This window comes from Ambystoma mexicanum, chromosome 2q (assembly GCF_040938575.1).
Source record: "Ambystoma mexicanum isolate Mex_15411 chromosome 2q, UKY_AmexF1_1, whole genome shotgun sequence".
Classification (NCBI taxonomy): Eukaryota; Metazoa; Chordata; class Amphibia; order Caudata; family Ambystomatidae; genus Ambystoma; species Ambystoma mexicanum.
Window position 1 is genome coordinate 1444186572 of NC_090924.1, and position 15990 is coordinate 1444202561.

The following is a 15990-nucleotide window of genomic DNA, read 5'->3' on the forward strand; positions in this document are numbered from 1 at the left end:
GCAGAAGTAATTGAGGAAGGAGATTATGCACACGATTGTAGACAAATCACTGAAATGTACTCATGTACTAGAAAGGTTGAAGAGAACGCACTAGAGGGTGGTGAGCTACTGTTCATTGATGGGTCATCAACAATTGACCAAAGGGATGGCATAAGGAGGACTGGGGCAGCGGTGGTAAAAATGATGGAGGTACCAAGCAGCAGAGTTGGTCGCACTGATCTTGGCGTTAAAGGAAAGCTTTGACAAACGAGTGACCATATATTCCGACAGCGCATATGTTACGTCCACTGTCCACTCAGGGCTGTCGAAATGGAGAAGAAGAGGGTTTAGGAGAGCTGACGGCACTCCAGTGCAACATGCTCTCTTATTGGCTGAACTAATTGAAGTTATAAATGACCCCCAAGAATTAGCTTTGGTCAAATGTACCGCACACACTAATGGTGAAGACCACATTTCGAGAGTAAATGCAGCAGCAGACGCACATGCGAAGTATGCTGCATATTTTGGTGAGATATGGAACCCCCCAGAGTCAGAGAGAGGGAGAGGGAGGGGAATGGCTAAGGAAATGTTGATAAGAGAAGGGTACACCCATCTCCCAGCCAAACAGATAATGGAGCTACAAGCGGCTGCACCAATGGCAGAAAAAGAAACATGGGTAAAAAGAGGATGCACAATGTCACCAACTGACGCACTATGGCGCCAGGGTAATACTGGAAAGATTGTAATACCACTGGCACTATTGAACACCGCCCTGAGCCAACTACACCACCCAGCCCACACAGGCAAGGAAGTAATTGCAGCACGAATTAGAGAAGATTGGTTCTGCCCCGAGTTAAATTCCCATGTGTCAAATTTTATCAGCAATTGTCTCACATGCCAACAGTTCACGACCGGTCACACGCTAAAGGTGATAAAAGGTACTATACCCCGGCCAGAGGGACCCTTCCGACATCTCCATATTGACTATGTTGATATGATCAACGTATGTCAAGGAAATAGGTATATGATTGTAGTAGTATGCCCATTCTCAAGGTGAATTGAAGCAGGGCCCTGTTCACACCCAGATGCATTCAGAGCAGCTAAATTCCTAGTGAGGGAGGTCTCCCCCAGGTGGGGAGTTTGCGAGGTACTGCGGTCAGATAATGGCCCGCATTTCGCAAACAAAATGTTCCAGCACATCACATCCTTACTGAACATCAAACATAAATTTGCATGTGCATACCACCCACAGGCCAACGGTATATGCAAATGCCTGAATGGCCTACTAAAGGAGGCAATTGCAAAAATACAGCAAACAACAAAGAAGAGTTGGTTGTATTGCCTTCCGCTAGCCCTATTTGAGCTAAGGAATAGACCAGGTTCCGACCACCACCTCACTCCTCACGAGGTGATTACCGGACGTCAAATGCGCCTTCCCCTAACGCCAACATCAAGAGCATTCACAGATCACGAGAATACTGCAACTGTTCTTGGTGATGAAATGTACCAATATGTGTCTTCTTTGATTACTAGTGTAGTGTTTGTGTCTCAACAGCTCGAGCGCACGCGGGGATGGTCTAACAGCGATCAACAAGAAGACGCGGACAAAGAACTGGAAAAGGAAAGACTGTGCAAAGTTGCTAAAGGTGACCACGTACTACTACGTAATTTCAACAGAAAGTGGAACAGCCCACGCTTCACTGGCCCTCATCTGGTAGAGGAGGTATCAACAAGAGCAGTAAAGCTACAAGACAAACGTGCCTGGAATCACCTACATGACGTAAAGATCTACAAACCCCAGAACCGCCCCAGTGCCACCGACAGGGCCACTGGAAGAACAACAACAGCGTCACCAACGGAGGAAGAGACTTCTACCACAACTAACGGCCAAAGTGTCCCCATACCCTGCCACCCCCCAGATTCCCCAGAGACAACTACCAGAAAAGAAAGGGGTGATCCCCATACCGCCCACCCCATGGTCACACGATCAAAGAGTAAAGAGACTTCCGCCAGTTGAGCCCAAACCCTCTGCCCATTGCCCCCTACCCACTGCAGTAATAACTGAACTGAAGGACATTGTCTTGCACATATACACATGTAAACACTTGAATGTTCTCTTTCTTTTCTCTCGCACATACAGGTACAGCGTATTATTGTACTGCTAAGAAAGTAGATAAATAACAAATTCACTGCCCAGGAGTAGATGGTACCCTCAGATGATAACTACCCAGAAGAATTGTCACACCAATTTGTATATGAAATAAAAAGGCCAACGTACCTGAAAAGAAGGAGGGTACATGTCTACTACACAACATTCCTCTTGGCCATAGAACATTCAATGCCCCACCTCCAACCATACTTGCCTGCCCTAAGAGATAGATCGCTTAGATTGGCGTGGGAACAGCTCTTCGCCTGGGCACTGAATGACTATTTGATAGGGAGAGCTTAATAAACAACAACTAACACTAATAACAAGCATATTGAGAATTTTCAGGCGGGCAACTTTAACGTCGCAAGAATAAGCTGCCAGACTGCAGCAAGGTAAGAGCAAAATGCCGGTGAAATTAGCATATGTAATAAAGTTGATAGGGATTTTAATGATCACCGGGTTCTTGGCTGCCTCTGTATGGCAGTGCAGCTATGCTATCAATATTATTGCTGTACCCAAACCTAATGCACCCCCACCCCCAGCTGCAACAGGTGTTACGTCAGGTGGTACTAGTAAAATCCCACACAAGGGAAATAGAGTTATACACAGCACATACTCAGATAATAAAGGTATTGACAACTACATACAAGATTCAGCACACATCTCAAACAACATATGGTACCAACACATGACCCACATAGGTAAGCAGACAACAGAATTCAGCTGCTACGTTTGCTCATTGATCCCATACGCCATGAGCGCTTCTCGAACATTTGTTGCCACGGAAATAGATGAAAAGGTAGCACGATGTATAATATACCTGGCACTGTTCCAGACGAAAGGAAGATTTCAAGGGACAGTGGTGCAGCTGGTGTGGAAAACACGAGATAAATATCCATATGAAAACAACTTCCTCAAGACTTATTTGAGTTACCACAAGAGCAGTTTACATGCTGAAGCATTCAGATACATAACAAGTGGTCCTGAAAAAGGAGAAACAAAGAAAGTAACACTACAGTATCTACCATGTGATTGGTACGCCACTGAAGTTCCTGGTAAACAAGGATGTTGGGAAAGACCACTGGTGACAATAACAGGGAAGGTGTATATGGACAACAAATGGGACATAGGAGTGGTTGGTAGCAACATGGTAACAAGAGAAAATATTTCAACTATTGATAGACACAACCATAGGTGTTGGATGACTTGGGTCAAATACGTACCCATGCTCACGTGGATAGAGAAGGATGAAGACCCAATAACAATACTGCCGCTAACTGCGCCTAAGGTATGCTACCAACATAAAGGATAGGTGGACGTAGGATACAACACCAACTGTGCAAGCGTGATGGAGTTACCTGAGGGGAGAGCAGGAACAGCAGTAATAATGGACCATTACTGGGCCTGTGGAGAAAAAGCATACCACACACTGCCCCCTCTGTGGAATGGTATATGCACAATGGTGCATATTAATGTACCATCACTAGTGGTACCCCAGAAACATGTCAATGTGGCGAACTTCCCCAAAATGGATGAAGGGAAGAAGAGATCTGTACAACCTCAGAAGGGGCCAGAAAACAAAAACAACGGCAATAATACTGTCCTGAATAGAAAGAAAAGACAAGGAGAACCTCTGACAGGAAATTACCTATGGGGAAGGTCAGAAACAGCACTTACTTCAATTCCGCCAGAACACAGACTATTCAGCAGAGCAGCAATGTTCTTCTCCTCAATAATACATCCAGGACTGCAGGCTTACGCAAACGCAAAGTGGCTCCAGATAACTCGATGGGAACTAATGATGACTATTAATTCTACAGTAAATGGATTCAACGCAATAAAAGAGGAACTGCGAGCTGTGAGGATGGTAGCACTTCAGAACAGATATGTACTGGACCTCCTCACAGCAATGGAAGGAGGAGTTTGCGCAAAGATAGGACAATCATGCTGCACATTCATCCCTGCCAACGATGCTGACAATGGTACACTGACAGAAGCAGTTTCACAATTGGCCCAGATGCACTCCAAAATGATGGATGAAAGTAAAGGTGTGAAAAAGGATGAGAGCTGGTTTTCAATATTATGGTCATGGATGCCATCTTGGCTGTCGGATGGACTGAAGATTATAGTTGGATGTACTATTTTTGCTGGAGCTACACTGATCATAATAAGATTTTGGAAGGCCCGGAAAGCACGCACCACAGACGAGATGATCGAAATGGTTGGTATGCACCCCTTGATGCCAACAGATGACGGCCAACACACAGGCACAATCATAAAAGAGAGAGAGAAGTTACGCAACCAGATCATCACCAACCACCTGGACCCACCATCTGTGAAGCTCGAAAACCCAAGAAACCCAAGGAGCTACATAGGGAAGTGGGTATACTGCACTCCTGGAGGAACCTGTGCATATATGTATTGGTCATTGGAAGACCATGTTAACCACTATGGACATTTGGGAGGAATAACCAAAATATGGAGAGTGAGAGGAGATAAAGAAAAGGATATGTTTGTGGTCGACAAGTCGACCAGAGGGGGGACTGAAGTGGGAGAATGGAAGAACAGGCTCCCGCCAATCCCCTCTCGCGCTTGGCCTAGAGGATCACGGCCTAGACACCTGCCACGAGAGGAGTTTGCCTATCTACCAGACGACCAAATACCCTGGTACAGGAACATACGGATGTGCCCACCCACCTGCCCAGCAGCCCGACCTGCCCATGCCGACACCTGCGGCATAGATCAACTCGACCAAACCAACACATCGTTAGAGATGCCATGACGACCTAGCCAACGGTCAGCACGCCTGTGCAAAACATACACGCCGGACACTCCCACACCAATCCACACGAAGAACATACTCAGTGCTATGACGTAGGCGACGGACACACCCACAGATGTGCATCTTTATTATTTTCCACATAGGCTCTCAAAATGCAGAAACGCAAGACGCATAATGAATTTATCTAAAAAGGCTTGCTCACGCTTCTTCTAAAACCATGTACCATAATGAAGAATATAACGAAGACACGATACTGGGGATAGAGCAATATGATACCGTAACCTAAAGCGCAGTGCACCAACGGTTCCACCTATGCACTAGGCCCAAGTAGGCCGCAAGCAAAAGCTTCCATGAACATTAAATGAGCAAGAGCTCAGTTGTTGACCCTGCAGAATGAGCCCGGCAAAAGCAAACAGCCAAGGGTACAATGTTGCAATCTCGCACGCCGCAAGCCAACGTCAAGGTCGCACCTGCAAATTAAAACCAGGCACACAGTGGAAAAAACAATATTGTGCAGAATTCTGTCTCAAACACGGTCCCACCTCACGTGACCAAGCCAAACCTGACAGGATGCCAAGGCCAGGGGAAAGGAGATGCCTGAATCCCACGTTTCAAGACACAGGCAGATACAATTAAAAGACTCAATGGACATCTGCGACAGTAGGAGTAGTCGGCCTTCCAGCATCTGAATAAATCCTCACATTGTCTGCACCTACCCATAGTGAAACATTGTTGCAAATGACAGGTACACCGCGAGCTGGGAACATCGATGGTCCCAGACTGGGAGGCTCGCGAGCGGACAAATCAGAACATGGGGCTCTTATCGCTGACGCCGTTAGCATTGACCAATCCACAGGGGTCTTCATGTAACAATTTTCATGTATCAAACTGAAGGGACAACCCAAGTATATCACCTGACTAACCCTCAACCACTAACACCGTTCTCTATACATATGCTATACTAACCCTACCACTCGAGTAACCAATCCAGAGTGGAGATAGGTTTTTTGCTAAACTTTCTAAGGTGACGCAAGTACCACCTCATACTAAGGTAAAAAGGGCCTGCGAGCCCCACGATTGTGTGTGTGTCAGGACGGACGCGTACGATCCTTGACCCATCCCTGCCGTTTTGTCTAATAAACAGCAGAATCACCTTGCTTCTTGCGTGTGTCTCATACTCTATCTCTTTTGGGATATACGGGAGGAGTTGGGGCCTCCCTGCCCGGAGGTCTGCGGACGGCCCGGCCGACCCCGGCAGAATTTCCCCCCGACAACTATATCGAGAGATAGCAAGGCTGAGGGAGTATGCATACTGGGTGGGTCTATTGGACTGGATTTGGAGATTTGTCTAGCTAAATAGGTTGTGACACTAATTGAGAGACATTTGTTTGCTAGAGAAAGCATTTTGTAAGTGTTTTTCTTGTCTACATAACTTTATTTATTAAATAGGAAACTATTTGGCTCTGCATTCGGCTTACTTGACCAACTATTCGTTATTGAACTGTACACTTAAATCTGCTATTTGGTACACTCCTAGTCTAATGTGTTGAATATGTTTCAGAAAACCTCCTTTTCAAACCTGTGGTGGGAGAAATGGGGCCTGCAAACATGGCAGACTGCTTTCATGCCTCTATTTAACCCTACACCCCGTCTTCAAGCAGTGACGAGGTGGCGGTCAGGCACAGAGGTCGATAAGATCTCCAGTCCACTTCCAGCTCATCAGTGTTATTTATTTCACACCAGCATGACATTTTTCTATAGGCATGGAACCAATTAATTTCCAGTGGAATCCAACTCGGTTTAGCGCCTGGTGGATTCCATAGTAATCCATTAGAAAGTGCCACCAGCAAAGTGTATTTGCACGTAGCAATTACTATTTCATGAGATGAAGTGGGAAATGGAAGATAACAGGGATTTCACCAGGTTTTACACTTTCCGTGTTCAATCCGCCTTGTGAACACTTGCGTGGAGGGGATTGAACAGTTCATAAGTGCTTACATTGGTCGACCCTTGCTCAAACATTTTTCTAAAATAAGCCAGATTCATTATTCCGATTTATCGAATGCAACACTCCAATACCCAGTTTTAACATTTAAATATTCTCCTGAATGAAATGTACTATGTAACACAACCTAGAATCTTCTTGTGTAATTGCTGACCACCAACAGCCTGCCTTTGACTCTACTGGAAAATAATTGTTTTTAAAATGTTTTCCTCAAATGCAGCTTTAGATTGTCCTTATCTTGGTAAATTAGCTGTGCTGGGTCTCTATAGTCAACATGATATCAGGGAGATATTAATCGCAACCTTTATCCAGGGCTTAGCTCTTGGACCCACCAAGCAGTAAAATATCAAAACCAAATGCCAACCCCAAATGAGCAGCCAAGCAGTGGCCCATCCCCAATGAACTGTACCCGAGTAAGTTTCTAAACACTAATCACACAATCTCTGTACTAGCTCGTATACCATAACATGCAATAGGATTGCCTTATCTTCCCAGAAACAAATGAAATGAAGAGGTGTGGACTCCACACCGGTTTGTCCAATGTGTACTTTATTGCACTTAAGATGCAGCCCCAAGCCAGCTTCCTCTCCTTCCTTGGCCAACCATCTTCCTTTGGAACCACCCAACATACCTCTCAAACACCCCACATACCACACTCCTAACTCCACATCAAAGCCTGCCAGGATAAAACACATCACCCCTCCTCATTCATCCTCACATACTCACTTCCCCTTTGTCACCTTTGCTGCACTTCCCAGGTTCCACAATTGCCCCATTCAGACTCCTACTGCACCCCTCATTACCTTTGCGACCTGCACAGGTTCATTATACAGCAGACCAACATTCCTCTTCACTTTCCTTTTTTTCTCACACAGGCACACCTCAATGATACCATTTCCTCACCTTTCATTTATACTTGTGACCTGCTTCCATCTCTTTTGGTCATTTCTATTCCTCCACATAAACATTCAAAACTCTCCCTCTCCCAAGCCATGACAGACATTAATTTGTGATTCAATTTCTCCCTCTCATCAATTCAAAGGGACTCACCCTCATTGAGGCATGCAGCCAGATCGTCAGCACATACAACCTCCACTCCCTGATACATTCCTTCCTACTTCTTCAACATAAACCTGCCAACCGAATAGCATCCATGAGGCATCTGTTGATCCTTTCCATAATCGTATTGCATACAGGATTGTATAAAGCTGTCCCCTTGTGCACAATGTAGAATTCCCTCAAAAACCCAATCATTACTTTCCCCATCTGTTAGCACACTACTCAGATACCTCTCCCTTCGGAATATCTCCTCCATGAAGCCCAACATAGCAACTGCAGTTGACTCCCTCACAATCTTAAATTCAATCCATCTTGACAACATATCCACCTTGATAAACCTTCTTCTCCGCGTCCACTGAGTCCATTGAAGACCAAAGATCTCCTTTAGCATATCATTGGATGGAATACACCACTCAAGAATACAAACAACATTTGAGATATTTGGCAATTGTGCAAACCAAAATCTTGCCATATGATGGGAACAGAGAACACAATTTACAAAGGCAATATTTGTAAACTGATAATCACCATCAATGGGCTAAACAAAAATACAAATCTGTAAGGATTCTTTTAAAACGTGTGCTTCATTCTTAAGAAAAATGTGGTGTGCATGTGGCGATTCACCATGCTTAGACACAGACAACACATGTTGAAGGTCCGATCTGCTGATGGGAAGAGGTTTTGGTTGATAACAAATAAATATCCTACTCATTAAGTCTCATTGAATTGAGGGAGACACTGTGGAGAACACACAATGATTAAGGTTATATGTTCTTATAAAATTACGCTTCATTTTCTAAAACTTAGATAAAATCATGACGTATTAAAATGAGTAATTGCAACTGTGAATTAAAGCAGATTAAATATTTAAGTTCAAGGATCTAGGAAGTGCAGCTATGGCAACCACCAAAACGCTATTTAGCTAATAGCGTCAGTGTTGCAATGAGAGGGCGTTTAATTGGCATGAGCGTGAGCTTACATATTATTACCATGGTAATACCGGTACCGGGACTAGGGAAAGTAAAGAACATGTGACTAAGTAAAATTCAGTAGTTACAAAACATTTATGTGCAGCTGATAGGCCAGTTACAACTGCCGATTTAACAGAGAACCTTACAAAACAAGATTGCTTTTTTATATCGGCCAGTATCACGCGTAATGACGACGCAAATCAAGGAGAAAGGAACCAACATGGCGCCTCCGGGTGGCAGACAAACAGCGCTGAATCCCTGTAATACAGGTAAGGCCATTTACATTATTATTGAGACTGATTGAGTATCCAATATGATTAATTGATAGATAGTGACACGTGGAGGTTTACTTGATTGGTTTATCTAGTACTCTCGATCTATCTTGATAAAGCTATGGAAAGCCAAGTACGTAATGAAAGCATGTCAGTTAAAAAATAAATAAAACATGACGCAAAGAAATTGAGTGTTTCTGGTATCAAATCACAATATTAGTCATATCTATATATGGAAAAAACAAGGATGAGGTGTTGTGAATGCTATCATTGGAAAAAGGATCATTTTCGTTAAAGAAGAAATTTAGATGATACTTATGTATGAGCATTGAGAAAACCTGAGCAAGGATGAAATTGTTGGCCGCAGAGTCAGCTAAAGGTGTTATTTTGACAACAAATGTGAAACCGTCTTATTCCCTTATGATACTAACACACTATATGAACATGCACTAAATTGGATTAATATATGCGGTTGTGGCTGTGTAGTTATCGTTAATTTGCTCAACCCCTAGGAAGAGCACTTTTTGAGCAGCTTATAACTTCCCCGCCCCCCAAATGAATCCTCACAAAACTTTGCAAACACTGTATGTGGCCCCATCAGATGAAAACTGCAAAGTCTGGTGAGGTTTTGTGCCATGGGGGGGGCAAAGTTATAAAATGAGGTAAAAGATAATTATGGATATCTAGTTTCGGTCCTCAGACTCACTAACCTATTTGGTCCGCGGAGGGGCCTCTGATTGGTCCAGGGGGCAGCGTGTAATTCATGACATCGGATGCGCCCGCTGATTGGATAGTGAATACTGTGAAATGCATTAGATTTTGGAAATGCCCAACATGATTTGCGGACAGTGGTTGATCCAGGGAGATTGCGGTAAAAACATGTTAAAAAATACAACTTTGCATTAATGAAACAATCTCTGGAGAGGTGAGTGGTAATGATGATGGGATGGGATATGGCCTTAAAAAGCCCAAAAAATTAGTGGTTTTTCAACTCTGATGTTCGCGAACAGTCCGGGTCAGGCCTGTTATGTTCGTTAACTTTGGCGCCCCTCAATGAAACTGCATCACATTTTGGAATTTCATTCTAGACCTGGCTCTGACTGGTCCTACAAATTAATTGTGGTGCTGTTCTGTCTTGAGGGAACAAAATTAGAGGGGGGGCCAAACACATTTTAAAGGCTTATAAATGTGGTGCCATTTGAAAAATCTGCACAGACGTTTGCAAAGAGAATTTAGACCTAAATATCAATGTTTTCGCAAGGTTTGTTGGAAATTTGTCAATAGGGGGAACATTAGAGTGGGGTCTCAACATTTTTATAACATTCTTATAACTTTGCTGACATTTCACGAATGTGGTCGCAAGGTTTCAGAAAGATTATAGACCCAACCTTGAATGTTTAATTGAAGTCTGAATGGATTTTGTCAAGTGGGGGCTAAGTTGACTATTTTATAAATGTACATTTTGAAACTTTTCAAAAAATAAAACATAACAGATTTGCAGCAAACTCATTCAAGGAGCACTGGCAAGGACCTGAAACATGGTTCTACAAATGAGTCCGTGTTTTACTTTTTGAAAAGTGTCATAATGAGGTATACAAAATAGTGATATACCTTTGGTGACTGAGGCTGTGGCAATGGGCAGTGGCCAGATTGTCTGGGCCATGGCAAAAGGCATTGACCCGTACAATCTGGATACTAGCCATGACCAGGAGGGAACAGCAATGGGGTTAAAGTGGGCAGGGCCACCAGGAACCGGCTATGTGGTAAAGTCTTTTGAAATTGGGATAGGTTTGAATGGGGAAAACAATTCTGCTTGTGGGTGCAGATTGAAGTGCTGGATGGGATTGTAGCAAATATGAATGAGGAGTGTCAGCAAGAACTTCAAAGCATGGTTTTTCAAATATGTCCTGTGTTTTATTTATTTTTTTAAAGTTTGACAATGTAAGTACACAGCACAGTGATATAACATTGATGTCTGGGCAATAGGACAGGCCATCAGCGAGGAGAAATGTGTACTGTGATTTGCTTATTGGGGCATGCGGCATGGCTGAAGCAGTAGGTTTGACTGGGAAAACATATGCAGCTTGCTGTTACAGACTGAAGATTGTTTGTTTATTATTTGTAAAGCGCACCACACCCTGGGGTATCTGGGCGCATTTACAAGACATCTTAATCATGGTTACATAAATACATCATAGTAAGATACATACATCATAGTAAGATACATACATACATCATGGTGATACATACATCATAGTAAGATACATGTTATGTTATGTTATTTTGCATTTGTATAGCGCCTTATGTATCATTGGTATGATCTCAAGGCGCTGACATACATCATGGTGATGCATACATCGCAGCATGCAGATACACTTGACAGATACATCAAATCGAGGTTCACAGGCGAGATACAGTAAGTGCAAAAGAGGCCGTGTGTGTGATTGATAGATTCAGGTGCGCTAAGCAGTCAAGTAGGTAGAGTCCTTCATAAGGAGCCATTTTTTAGTATTTGACCGGAAACTTTGGAAGTTTGGTCAGTGCGTAAATAGAGTGGGAGAGCTTTCCAGGCTTGGGTCGCTTGAACAGGGAAACTGTTGCCTCCAGCTCTTTTCAGGTTAAAGCGTGGGATAGCAATGCAAAAGGAGTTGGCTGATCTCGTAGGTCTCGAGGATGTTTTTATGAAAATGTTATCTTTCAGATGACTCGGTGCAGCATTATTGAGGAATTTGTGAGATGGAAACTAATGTATAGTAAATTCTGTCCTGAATGGAAAGCCATTTGTGCTTCTTTCTAGTTTTGGATATGTGATCTCTCCTAGGAATGCCAGGGCTGTCCTGCGAGCATTATTTTGTAAGGTTTGCAGTTTGTTTACTACTTGTTTATTTGCTCCTGCGTACAAAGCATTGCAGTAATCAAGTTTCGACAAGATTAGAGCTGTTGCCAGTATGATGCACCTGTCCGTGGATAGGCATGCTTTGTAGACATGTATGAGCTTGCATGTGTAGGCAGTGGCCGATGCTCTAGCATTAACTTGTTTTCTAAGGTTCATGATGGAATCAAGGTAGAAGCCTAGAGTTTTTGTTTACTTAGCAGTTTTGATGATATTACCGTTTATGTTAAAGGATGAATATTGTGTGTCCAGTTTGTTGATATTAGCAGAGGTGCCCAGAATAAGAATGTCGGTCTTCTCATCATTCAGGCAGAGGCTATGGGCTGCCATCCAGGCCTGAATGACAAGGTCAATTTTGATTAGTAAGGCAATGTCCAAGTCATAGTTACCAGAAAGCGGTATGAGGTTCTGGGTCTCATCTGCGGTCCAGTTTGTCAAATAGTGGTTTGGTAAATACATTATACAAGGTAGGGGAGACGCAGGTGCCTTGCGGTACTCCGCAAGTAATGGGGGTTGGGTCTGCGGCATTAGAGGGAGAGATGACTGTCATTGATCTATTGCTTAGAAAGGAGTTGATCCAGTTTGCAGCCTCTTGTGAGAAGTTGGCTGCTAAGGTCGAATTTTCACAAAGCATGTTATGGTCCACCAGATCGAATGTGGCAGAAAGGTCTAGCAAAAGAAGTAGTTAAGTCCATTAAAGCCATTTCCATTACATGCAGGGTCCTAAAGCACAATTGTCTGAGCCCTAGGAGATTTATAATCTCAAGTTAGGTCTGGATTTGCCTGTATGCTGCTTTATCGATTATTTTAAGTATAAAAGGTACGGTAGTTATTGGCCTATAATTCGTTGGGATGGCAGGGTCCAGTGTGGCTTTCTTTAGCAGGGGTATAACCCAAGTGTCTTTGAGGTTGTGGGTACCTAGCATGTCTTAAATGATAAGTTTATTAGGTTAGTGATAAATGGAGCGAGGTCTGTGCCTGCATCTTTGATTATTTGTGCTGGGCAGATGTTACCTTGGCATCTCGAAGGTTTCAAGGCGGCTATCATTTTCAGTGATTCTAATTCCCTTAAGATTCTAAATAGTTCCTTGGTACTGGAACTAGCATTCTGAATCCTGTTGTTGAATGTTTCTTGTTTCATCCTTATGATCTCATCTTTGTAAAAACTAGAACTTTCTATTACTTTTTCTTTATTTTCTTTAGAAGGTAGATTTTTCCAAATATGTCCAATTTCCTTTTTTCTAGATTGAGTGCCTTTAAATGTGGGGTGAACCAAGTGTTAGAGATGAGCTTAAGGCTTTCTCTTACGCAGTTTGAGGGGGGCAATAGTGTCTAAAGCCTGGTTCATGGTACTGTTGAATAGGTCAATCAGTTCCTCAGGGTTTTGTGATTTAGTGGAATTCAGTGTAGGGATCAGGATAGGCATTACTTTATCTGCTGTAGTGTTGCATTTGTTTCTAGGTGGTGCAATAGTTTTCATTTTGGTTGCAGGTTGATTAGTGCAGATGGTGAAAGAGATGATAGAGTGGTCAGTTCATGACTGTGGTTCAATGGCTGTAATTGACATGACACAGTTATGGTCAGCTAGCCAATCAAGTGTTCTTCCTTTCTCATGGGTAGGTTGGCTGATTCTTTGTGTGAAGTCTACTTCTGACAAAGTGTCTGCCAATGATTTAGCAGCGAGGTCATTGGGGTCTGAGAATCCTATGCTGAAATTGCCTAACACTAAGATTTGTGAGGTGGGTTTGGTATTGTCTGTGAGTAGAGCGGTGGTGTCCCCAGTAGCCCCAAAAGGTCTATATATTAGGTGGATGGTTAGTGTACTTGATTTGGATGTAGCTAATTTGACTGTGAGAAGTTCACAGGACTTGAGTATGGGAGTGCTAATTGCTCGGAGTGCTAAACTGGCCTGGGTGATGAAGGCAACCCCGCCACCTTTTGAGGTTTCCCTGTTGGCTCGTACAATGGTGTATGAGTCTGGAATAGCCAGAAGAAGAGATGGCCCTGCAGCGGCATGGAGCCAGGTCTCCGAGATTGCTAGGAAGTCAACTTCTTGATTATTGATTTTATCGGATATGACTGTCGCATGGTGTTTATTAAAGCGCCCTTGATAAATGTGGTCTTGGCGAGAGGTGGGGTGAGGGGTGACTTGGCCTGGGAAGATGAAGGAAAGTACACATCTAGCTTAGGTGTGCATTTTTGGTGTTTTGGGATATTAGTAGTGAGGCATAGTGGTTTCGGATCTGTAGGGTCTGAATTATTGGAACCGGATGTTGTAGGTATTTTTTTGTAGTACGTATTCATAGAGAATACATTATTGGTAAACCTGGAGCATAATCTATTATTTCTAATGTTGCGTCAGCATGGTTGGTTAGGAATAGGTTTAGAGGCAAATAGTTTGATCCATTGACTAGGAGTGAGGTCTGATGAGAGGATAAGGGAGTTAGTTTGGTTATCGTAGCCGTTGCTGAGGTTTAGCATTAGGTTTGGTAGAAATAAGGTGGTTTTAATGATGGGTGTATGAGGATTTTCTTTTAGTGGTGAGAGAAAGCTTGTGGGTTTAATCTCTGACAAAGGGGGGGGCCTGTTCATCTTGAGCTGAAAAAAAATCAGTGCCATGGTAGGGAATAGGTACAATATTGGGAGGTTCCAGTGAGCCGCAATGTGGAGCTTAAAGGCATACATGCTATTTTAGAGGGCTCTGGAAGGTTGCTAATTAGCAGTAACTCACTCATACACATGTGTATTTGATCAAGGCAGAGTTTGGTTGCACAGGGCAGTACGGATAGAAATTGACCCAGTTGACTATAGGGGATTCTCTGCAGGTAGCAAGTGCAGTTGCAAGTTACGCCGAGAGTATTATTAGCTGTTGCACAGCTAGATGCAACAAGTACGTCACTACAGACTGCTAAGAGAGTTTGTTAAAGAGCATATCAATTGCAGACTGAGCCATGTCAAAGGTGGTGCATACAAATCTCAGTGAGGGCAAGATCATAGCAATTATAACACTTAAAAGGTTAAACATCAGTTCTCTTGACAGTTCACCAACGTGAGCAGCAAGTGCAGGGTAAGCCATATGCAAAAGGGCAAATACAAATCTCCGTAAGGCTGGAGTATAACAATTATAACGCTCAATTAAGCGCTGTCATAGGTGAGGAATTCACAAATCAACACGGTTATGTAATTCGGGCATAGTTGTCGTTGCTAGCGGCACGCTTAGCGTGAGCTATAATAAATGTGGACACGAGCCAAATCAGATGTACATCTGGCTATACTAAACATAGTATGGTTGCCATGGTCACTGCCATAGGCACAGAGAAGGCCATGCGCGAATATGAGTGTTAGTCAATACATATACCGAAATCTCCACTTGTATTGGCTGGGGCATGGGTCGAGTGTAAATACAAAACCATAGTGGCAACTATATGCTAGCTACGTTTTCAGTCAGAGTTGGCATCAACGGGCATCTTAGGTGGGTATGAGCAAAGTATCAGCCCTGCAGCAAACAAGTGAGAGCGCAGTGTGCCACATAGGTAGTGTGAGAGCAAGATTTTTGGCAGAATGTACTGTATATAGTTCACTTAGATCGTTGATGAGACAGTGATCATGGGGAGGTGGTCCTCAAGGATTGATGGGTGATGTGGAAGACTCTAGCAAGCTAGATATGTTTAGGCAGAGTGTCGTGCTCCTGCAACCGGCGACTCCAGACACGCTCAGGACAGGTAGAGCCTTGCTGGCCCTGTTTTAGGGGGCTAGCCCGATTCTAGGCAGCAGTAAATCGATGGTGAATAAATGGAAAGGCTCCAACCAATGTGGGCTAGATTACAACAAACGTGCGCGATTAGCATTTCAACAACCTGAATGCATGGTTTTGAAATAT